Below are 10,383 nucleotides of genomic sequence, written 5' to 3' on the forward strand. Positions count from 1 at the left end.
ACGTTTTCTAACTGCTACGTGCATTCTCCTTACACTGTTGAATTTGAACTGCTAGCACAGGTTAAAAATTAGTTTTCTCCTTGCGAAATGATTGCTTAATTTAAAAATAAAAGAATATGTATTAACTTTGTGGAAATTGCCTTCAACAGACCCAAGGCTCTAAATTCAGGATTTTCTTCTTTTAAAGTCCCTGTAAAATTGAGACCCAGAAAGAAAAAAGTAGAATGAACTTCCAACCTCTTCTTTCAAAGGAAAGTAAGACCGACGTTTGTATAGCACTCATGAGAGGGAAGTGTGGAGGGAGGCATGCAGACCCGTGACCAGTGACTGTGACTGCCCAGCGGGACTCTGGGCCCAGAAGAGGACAGGGCAGGAGGAGTTCTGGGGTAACACAAGCACAGAGAGAACAAATTCAAATCACAGAAGGGGCAAGGACGGGGGCAGGCAAGGGGCAGGGGAGTAAGGAAGGTATTTTTAACTTGAAAAGCAAAAATGAAAATAAAAACCAACTGCAACCAATAAAAATATGTTTTAGTTTTTGGGACAGAGAGAAAGAAACAAAGACGGGGTGAGGGCAGCAAGAGGACAAAGCAGGACCGAGTGCAAAGGAGGAGCTGGGCGTTGGGTTCAGGCTGCTCGGCCTGGCTGTGCTTCCCTCTGAAACTCGCTATCCTCCAACGTAAAGTGAGGGGAACAGACAGCCTGACGTGGTGGCCCTGACAGTGAAAGAGAACACTCAGAGCCTGGAGAACCTACTGCAAGCCTTCAATGAATGGGAGTTACTAATGTTTAAATCTGAACGACAATTTAGGTATTTACCCAGGTGTCTAGAAACAAACTTACACCAAAGAGGGAGACTGAATTCATACCACACAGTAACATTTCTTAAAATCCTATTTCCTCATGAAGCTTCCTCTCTTAATATTTGAGAGGTGAGTCCAATACCACCCCCATCATCCTCACGTACCCAACGTGCCAAGACTTGCTTCAAACTGGCACCAACTGACTTTTAACTTCTCTCCCTGCCACTCTGTCCTCTTATCCTCTCTCCAATCCCTTTCAAAGTCTATCCTCACCTCACCTACCAAGCAGTTCTCTGCCCTGTCTATGGGTATAAAATTAAAGTTGTTTGCTTTTTGTCCTCTACGAATCCCCAGCCCAGATTCTGCTCCAAAGAGGCTCAGAAAACAGCTTGGAAAAAAAAAAAGAATTCTCCGTAATGAGGGGTAGGTGACGCCATGGTTAGCCCCTCTGCTCTTATAATCATCCTTAGCTTGATATTCTGGATTTGCTGGAGAACAATCTGTTCACTCATGACTAGGTAAGAGTACCTAAAAGTTTAAGATATACCAAAGGGCATATCCTTGAGGGTGTGTTTGCTAGTTCTAGCTTAATGAAAACTGCACTGTTTACACCCTTTATGTGAGGTTTCTCCAGTCACCAGGTATCAACAAATCCAATGTAATTTAAAACCAATACTGTCACAATGTGTCTCGGCAAAAACAGTTGCTTCCCTCCTAAGAAATGGTTTGTCAGGACCTGCTAAACATTAAGGAAAAGAAAGACAAGATTAAAAAAACCTAGGGACTTCCCTGGTGGCGCAGTGGTTAAGAATCCACCTGCCAATGCAGGGGACACGGGTTCAAGCCCAGGTCCGGGAAGATCCCATGTGCCACGGAGCAACTAAGTCCGTGCACCACAACTACTGAGCCTGCGCTCTAGAGCCTGTGAGCCACAACAACTGAAGCCCGTGCGCGCCTAGAGCCCGTGCTGCGCAACAAGAGAAACCACCACCGCAGTGAGAAGCCCGCGCACCGCAGTGAAGAGTGTCCCCTGCTCGCCACAACTAGAGAAAGCCCATGCAGCAGTGAAGATCCAAAACAGGCAAAAATAAATATATTTAAAAAACCAAACCAACCTGGATTCATGCAGGGGAATAAACTATAAAATCTGATGTGGATACCTGAATCTATTCATTTACAGCTTAATCTGCCACGGCCTGGAGCTGAGAAAACAGTACCTGTGCAAAATGACCTTTAGATTCTGGCCGTGTCTGAAGCCGCCTTAAGTCTTCTCTCGAACAAGGCAAGTACAAATAACAACAATGTATTTTCCTTATTAAATTCTTCAGGATCGTGCCCTGCAAGCCCAGAAGGGTCTTAGGATTCTAATGCTGCCCACCTGCCCCAGGTGAAGTTCGAGGTCAGTCACACCACGCGGCAGAGCTCAGTCCAGTCTCCCGCCCACAACGCGACATCCGGGTCTTTTAAAAAGACCCCAGATTTAAGGGACGCTCCAGCAGGCCCAGTCTCCCAGGCAAGACCCGGACAGCGAAGGCGCGAGGTCAAAGAGAGTAGTGCCCCCGCCCCAGTCCTACGGCCAGCCACGCTAGAGCCAGGCCCCAAAGCTCGTCGACCACACCTCCCAGCCGAGCCCCCAAACCGCCGACCACACACCTTCAGCCACTCCCTAAGCCCGCCTGCCGTGCCCAAGGCCACGCCCCAAGCTCCACAGCTTGGTCCTCGTCTGCTAGCCCCGCCCAATCAACTAGGCCGCGTCCACATCTCCGGCGCTCGGTTCGCGGCCGGGAACTCTGGGCGCCAGGAGTGCGCATGCGAGAAGCCACCTGGAGGGCAGGTTGCCGAGGCCCCGGGCCTGGCGGGCGGGCTTGGGGTGGAGCCTCCTTCAGGAGCGGAGTCTGGGTGGTCGAGTGTGGGGACTGTGTGGTGGGGAAGGTTGCTGGCCTGCTTCAGCGTGAGGAGTGTGAAAATTAATACACAGAAACCTCATTTAAGATGGAGCCGGGAGTCCAGAAGGGATAGCTCTGGCACCACTCCCCCTCGATTGGAGATCCAGCAGGAAAAAGGGCACAACCTCGCTACAGGCGGGGAAGGAAGCCTTTCTCCGAGTCTGGAAACAGCCCAGCCAATGGGAAGCTACTACACTTCCAACTCGGGGTTCCCTCCAATGGGCTCTTTGTTTATAACAAGCAGCCACGCCCAACTCCCCCTTCTCTTCTATAAAAGGGTTTCCCCTGCGTTGTTCTTTGCACTTGCCTGTGGTTTGCTATAGGTTGAACGTTTTAAATTGCAGTTTTTTTGCTGTTCCTGAATAAGCCCATTCTGCTGGTAATCAGCTATTTTATTGTTTTAGGTGGTCGGGTGGGGGGACCTTGCGGGGGCGCATTGTTGGGCAGGGTCTGCACGCTGGCGCCTGGCTGGCTTCTGTAAAGAGCAAGTCTCACCCTGAGATCAGGACTGCCTTCTTCCCGGGAAAGTGGGCAGGGGATGACGCAGGCCCTCCCTGCGGCAAGAGGCCTCCTCCTTTTTGGCGCTGCCTAGGCCCTGCTCTAAGTCACCCGCGAGGGTTTACTCCTGTGTCTCCACGGTTCTGGGTCAGTGTGTCACAAATTCAGTCATTTTTCATAGTCACACACCATCTGTGTTGCTATTTACTCATTTTCTCCCCTAAGTAAATTAAAAATCAACTCAAGTGTTTACTTACCTAGTCAAAAATAATACTATCTGGGGATATCTCTGGTATTTTTAAAATTAGGCTAGATGGTACTACTGAGAGCAGGTAATGAACAGGTATAGTCCTCTTTAGGAAACACTGATAAGCGTTTCATCCAGTGTCCTGGCTTCACTTGCTGCCTTCTACTCTGATGGCTCTCAAACTTTTATCTCCAGCCCAGCACTCCTCTCTGGCAGCTTTCATTGCCCTGATGCTAGTCTCCCTACTTCCCTCTCTTCAAGTACTCCCTTTGCAATCCTTTCTCCTGTACATGGCAGCCTAGATGCCTGAAGGACATATAAATCTGACATGTTAATCCCCAGCTTAAAGCCCCTTGTTCATATGGTAGAGTACAAAATCCTAAGCACAGAGGTCCCATTATCTGGCCTGCCCACCCAGCAAACCACTTGTGTGTGCTGATCATTTCAGCTGCACATTTACCCAAACTGCCATGCTCCTGGCACTGGACTTGTTCCCTGGCTGCCTGGACTGGACCCCAGCTCTTCCCCTAGTTCTCACTCATCTTGCAGGTCCCCATTTAAGCGTAATATCCTCAAGGAAGCCTTTCCTGAACTCCTTAAACTAAGTGTGTTCCTGCTAAATGTTCTCTTAATACCCTAAACTCTTTACCTGTAGGACTTTGCTGTGAATCCAAATTCAGTGTACGATCTTCTGTGTAACGTCAGGCCTTCTGCTAGACTACACTCCGTGAGGGCAGGGACTCAGTCTTGTTATTGTTCTATTTCTTGATAACAGCACCTGATATCCTGTCTGGCACATGTACATGCTCAATAAATATTTGTTGAAAAACTAAAGAATAAATAAAATACAAATAAGGGAGGAAAGCTTCTTAGAACTGTTTGGAAAGTCTAGACTGAAAGAGGACATAGAGTTTTACTATTCTATCTCAAGATCATAAAAAAGCTCTTGAGAAAGCATCGCCTTGCAAAAGTGAATACTACCTGTCACAAAAGATTATTTGGAGTTTTATTACCATCCAGCTACCTAGCCAGAGGGCCTCTATTGAATTTGGTCCAGCAAGAAGAATTCACAGATTGCCAGAATCCCTGCTGTGTTCAGTTGGGAGTAAATATAATGAAAAAATTAGAATTTGATAAAACTGGCCTTAACTTTTAAATTAAATACACGTTACAAATACACAATGTTATAAAATATGCATGTTATGAAAACAGCAATAAAATGAGCCCCTGGTTACATACCACCAAACTTAAGAAATATACCATTACCGCTGCTTTTGACTTTCCCTGTGCCACTCCCTGCTGCTCCAGATATAACTCCTATCTTGAATTTTATGCTATAGATAGATAGATAGATAGATAGAAAATCTGCCTAAATAATATATTGTCTGGTTTGGCATATTTTTGCATTTTATGTTAATGGAATTATACCTTATGTAGTCTTTGGTAACCTGCTTTTTTTCTAAGCTTGTCAGTATGTGAGATTCATCCCCGTTTATACATGGAGGTGTAGTCATTCATCTTTACAGCTATATAATATCAGTAAATACACCTCAGTTTATCTATTTTTCTGCAGTCAGATATTTGCATTGCTCTTAGGGTAAGTAAGGTTGAGCGCTGGCCACTTTCAAAGAGAGCACACTGCATAAATTTGAGGGTTTCTCCCAAGAGTTCAACTCTGGTCCCTTTAGCAGGCCTGGATGTAGAAATTTCTTCAGCTAAGCATACAGTCCTGGGTGACAGCGTCTTTTGCCTCCTGACCATTTCCCGCCCAAAGTGAGGGGTTCTTTTAGAACTCCTTTGCTTGGCTTGAGGCAGGATGGAAGCATCCCTCTCTTTCCCAAAGAGAAGAGAATGAGAACGGGACTGTACATCACTCCACAAGTTCCTCCAGAGAAACGATGTCACAATTTTTCCCTAACACATTTTCTTACCTCCTCTGCAAAATCTGGAAAAAGCTGGCCTGCCTTCTTTATTTGGAATATGGCATTTTCAATCATTTAATCTTCAATTTGGGGCCTCTGCTGAAATTGAGAGGAAAGTCTCACTGTAACACTGTCTTACATATGACTTAAAACATTTCTTCTTTTAAAAATGCAAATCCCTCTAGAAAAGTTATAAGCCTCTCCAGTGATTTTTTTATTAGTAACAATTAGTTCAGTCAAATTGCCGCCTTCTCAACTTAACTCAAGCCAGTTGCTCTGCAGGAATGGGCACTCTGTCTGGACATGTGTATCCTTTCCCAGTTAGGAGACACAGGGACATCTTCCACCAAACATCTGTCTTGCTCTTACTTGAGAACATGAGACTGCATTATTTAATGCTTATGTTTAGTCATTTTCTTAAATGAAGAATTCAATTTCTAAAGACAAAATGTAATTAAAGGAACTTCCCTGGTGGTCCAGCGGTAAAGAATCCGCCTTACAATGCAGGGAACATGGGTTCAATCCCTTGTCAGGGAACTAAGATACCACATGCCCAGGGGCAACTAAGCCCGTGTGCCACAACTACTGAGCTCTAGCACGCCTCAACTAGAGCCCGCCTACTGCAAACTACAGAGCCCACACTCTGGAACCCGCGCGCCACAACTACAGAGCTCATGCACCCTGGAGCCTGCGTGCCACAACTAGAGAAGAGAAAACCCGTGCACCACAACCAAGAGCCCGCGCACCTCAATGAAAGATTCCGCATGCCGCAAGGAAGATCCTGAGTGCCGCGACGAAGACCCGACGCAGCCCAAAATAAAATAAATAAATAAATAATAAATAAATCTTTTTAAAAAATGTAATTCAAGAAGTTTGATTAACTCAGAGATGATTTAGCCTATTTATTCCCATTCTCTAAATGATCAGATACTTTTTGAGGAAATGGAAGTAGAAATGCAGAGTCTTGGTCAAATAATCGATTTTTCTTGTCTGGGCTGGTGACTTCAACTCATTCTTTGAGGCCACTATTATCAAAATCAGACAAAGATACCACAAGAAAACTACAGACCAATATCCCTTGTGAGTTACAGACACAAAATCTTCAATAAAATACTAGCAAACCAAATCCAGCGACATATTTTGAAAAGTTACTGTGACCAAATAGGATTTATCCTAGGAATGCAAGACTAGTTTAACACACAAAAATCAATGCGGTACACCATGTTAAGAGCATAAAGGACAAAATTCACACGATCATCTCAACAGATGCATTAGAAAAAGCATCTGACAAAACCTAACAACATTTCATGATTAAAAAAAAAAAAAAACACTCAACAAAGTAGGAATAGAAGAGAATTTCCTTAACCTCATAAAGGGCATTTGTGAAAAGCCCACAGTAAATATCATAATAGTGAAAATCTGAGTGCTTCCCCCCTAGGATCAGGAACAAGACAAAATGTCTACTCTTGCCACTTCTATTCAACATTGTACTGGATGTTTTAGGGCAGTTAGACAAGGAAAAACTAAAAAGCATCCAGATTGGAAGGGAAGAAGTAAACTGTCCCTATTTGCAGATGATATGATCTTATATATAGAAAATCCCAAGGAATCCACTAAAAAACTATTCAAAATAATAAATGATTCAGCAAGGTTGCAGACTACAAGATCACTATACAAAACTCAATTGTGTTTTGTGGTATACAGAAATAGCAAATCACGATGTTGTGCACGAGGAACTAACACAGTGTTGTAGGTCAATTATACTTCAAAAAACAAACAAAAAATTCATGGAAAAACAGATAAGATTTGTGGTTACCAGTGGTGGGGGGGTGGGGGGAGGGGGAATCGTAAGAAGGTGGTCGGAAGGTACAAACTTTCAGCTATAAGATAAGTACTAGAGATGTAATGTACAACATGATTAATATAATTAATACTGCTGTATATTACGTATGAAAGTTGTTAAGAGTATACATCCTGAGTTCTCATCACAAGGAAAAAGTATTTTTTCTTTTTCTTTTCTTTTGCAGCTATATGAGATACTGGATGGTCACTAAACTTATTGTGATAATCATTTCATGATGTACATAGGTCAAAGCATTATGCTGTACACCTTAAACTTATACAGCGCTATATGTCAATTACATCTCAATAAAACTGGGAGAAAAACAAAATAAATAAAAACAAATGAAAAAAATCGATTGTATTTTGCAGTCTCCATATTACTATGTTTTTTCAGTGTGATAACATAGATTTGTAAAATCTACAAGCATGCAAACATCACTTTCCATATACATTCAAAGATCTTCAAATTGACCTCTACCTAATAGATTCTTAGGAGTAACTGCATTTCTTCATTCTCTTCACAAACCAAGCTGAATGCTCAAGCGGCTCCCTATACATCTGTGCATTTTTGCTGTCACCAGTTGAATTATATGTGATCGAATTTAATCCCAAACCAGTTTATGCAAATTTTGTGGATTACTGAAGTTACATAATTTAAATGTCCCATAAAACTATGAAGTATGAGTGCAAAAGGCATAGAATGCTTATATCTATGACGACTAAGTTATATGCTTTAGAGAGGCACTAAAGACGCGTCACTAAAAATTTCCATTGAATTATGTGTGGTTGATACAACTTTAAAAGATTCAAAAAATAAAATAAAAATAAAAAATGATTGTTCCCTCCCTCCTCCAAAAATCTATTCTATTTCTATACACTGATTACGAATAGTCTGAAAATATTTAAAATAACAATTCCATTTAAATAGCATCAAATGGAATAAAATATTTAGGAATAAAATTAATAAAAAGGGCAAGACATGAATACTGGAAACTATAAAAGTCATAAAAATTAAAGAAGGTCTAAATAAATGGAAAGACATCCCATATCCATGGATTGGATGACTTAATAGTGTTAAGATGGCAATACTCCCTAAATTCGTGTACAGATTCAACACAATTCCTATCAAAATCCCAGATGCTTTCTTTTTTTTGGCAGAAATTGACAAACTAATCCTAAAGATCATATGGAAATGCGAGGGACCCAGAATGGCCAAATCAATCTTGACAAGGAACAAAGTCGGAGGACTTACACTTCCTGATTTCAAAACTTATCACGAAGCTACGCTAATCAAGCCAGTGTGGTACTGACATAAGGCTAGACATACAGGTCAATGGAATTGAATTGCGACTACAGAAATAAATCCTTATATTTAAAGTCAATTGATTTTCAACAAGGGAGCCAAGGCAATGTGATGGGGAAAGAAAACTCTTTCCAATAAATGGTGCTGGGACACCTGGATATCCACATACAAAAGAACAGAGCTGTCAATCCCTGGTGGGGGAACTAAGATCCCACAAGCTGCGTGGCACCGCCAAAACAAAACAAAACAAAAAACCAAAAGAATAGAGTTGGACACCTACCTAACACCGTGCATAAAAATTTATTCACAATGATCACAGACCTAGAAGTAAGAGTTAAAATTTTAAAAGTCTAAGAAGAAAAGAGGAATAAATATTCATGATCTTGAGTTAGGCAATGGTTTCTCAGACAGGACACCAAAAGCACAAGCAACAAAGGGAAAAACAGATACCTTGGACTTAATAAAAATTTAAAAGTTTTATGCTGCAAATGATACCAATAAAAAGTGAAAAGTCAATTCATAAAATGGGAGGAGGGCTTCCCTGGTGGCGCAGTGGTTGAGAGTCCACCTGCCGATGCAGGGGACTCGGGTTCGTGCCCTGGTCCGGGAAGATCCCACATGCCGCGGAGCGGCTGGGCCCGTGAGCCATGGCCGCTGAGCCTGCGCGTCCGGAGCCTGTGCTCCGCAACGGGAGAGGCCACAACAGTGAGAGGCCCACGTACCGCAAAAAACAAAAAACAAAAAACAAAAAAAAAGGGAGGAAATATTTTCTTATATCTGATGAGGAATTTCTATCCAGAATATATGAAGAACTCTTCCAACTCAATAATAAAAAGACAACTAATCCATTTTTAAGTGGCCAAAGGACATGAATAGACATTTCTCCAAATTGCCAATAAGTACATTAAAAGATGCTCTATATCTCTAGCCATTAGGGAAATGCAAGTCAAAACCATAGTAAGACATCACTTCACAACTACCAGGGTATCATTGTAAAAAAACAAAAACAAAAACACACAAATAAGAGTAGACAAAGATGTGGAGAAGTCCAACCCCACCACATTGCTGTTGGAAATGTAAAATGGTACAGCCGCTTTCAAATACAGTGTGGCAATTTCTCAAAACAGTAAACATCACATGATTCAACCACGCCACCTGCATACCCAAGAGAAATGAAGACTTAAAATCCATACAAAAACTCGTACACAAATGTTCATAGCAGCATTTTTCACAACAGCCAAAGAGTGGAAACAACCCTGATGTCAATTAACTGATGGAGAGATAAAATGCAATATATCCAAACAATAGATTAATCAGCAACAAAAAGGAACCAAGTACAGCTGACCCTTCAACCATGAGCCTCTGTGAAGTCAGAAATCCACGCATAATTTTCCGGTTGGCCCTTCATATCCGCGGTTCCCCATCTGCAGATTTAACCAATTGCAGATCATGTAGTACACATATTACATGTATAAGTTCAAACCCCTGTTGCTCAAGCGTCAAGTGCGCTGATGCCTGCTACAGTGTGGGTGAACCTTGAGAGTATTAGGCTAAGTGAACAAAGTCAGTCACAAAAGACTACATACTTATGCTTCCATTTACATGAAATGTCTAGGATAGATTAGTAGTTGACAAAAGCCAAAGGGATGGGAGGAGTATGGTACTGACTGCTAATGAGTACAGGATTTGGGGTGATGAAAATTTTCCATAATCAGACTGTAGTGTTCCACAACTCTGGGAAAAACCATCTTATTTGAAATGGGGGAATCACTTTATGGTATGTGAATAATACCTCAACAAAGCTTTTTAACAAAAGAAGTAT

This window comes from Stenella coeruleoalba, assembly GCF_951394435.1.
Source record: "Stenella coeruleoalba genome assembly, chromosome: 14".
NCBI lineage: Eukaryota > Metazoa > Chordata > Mammalia > Artiodactyla > Delphinidae > Stenella > Stenella coeruleoalba.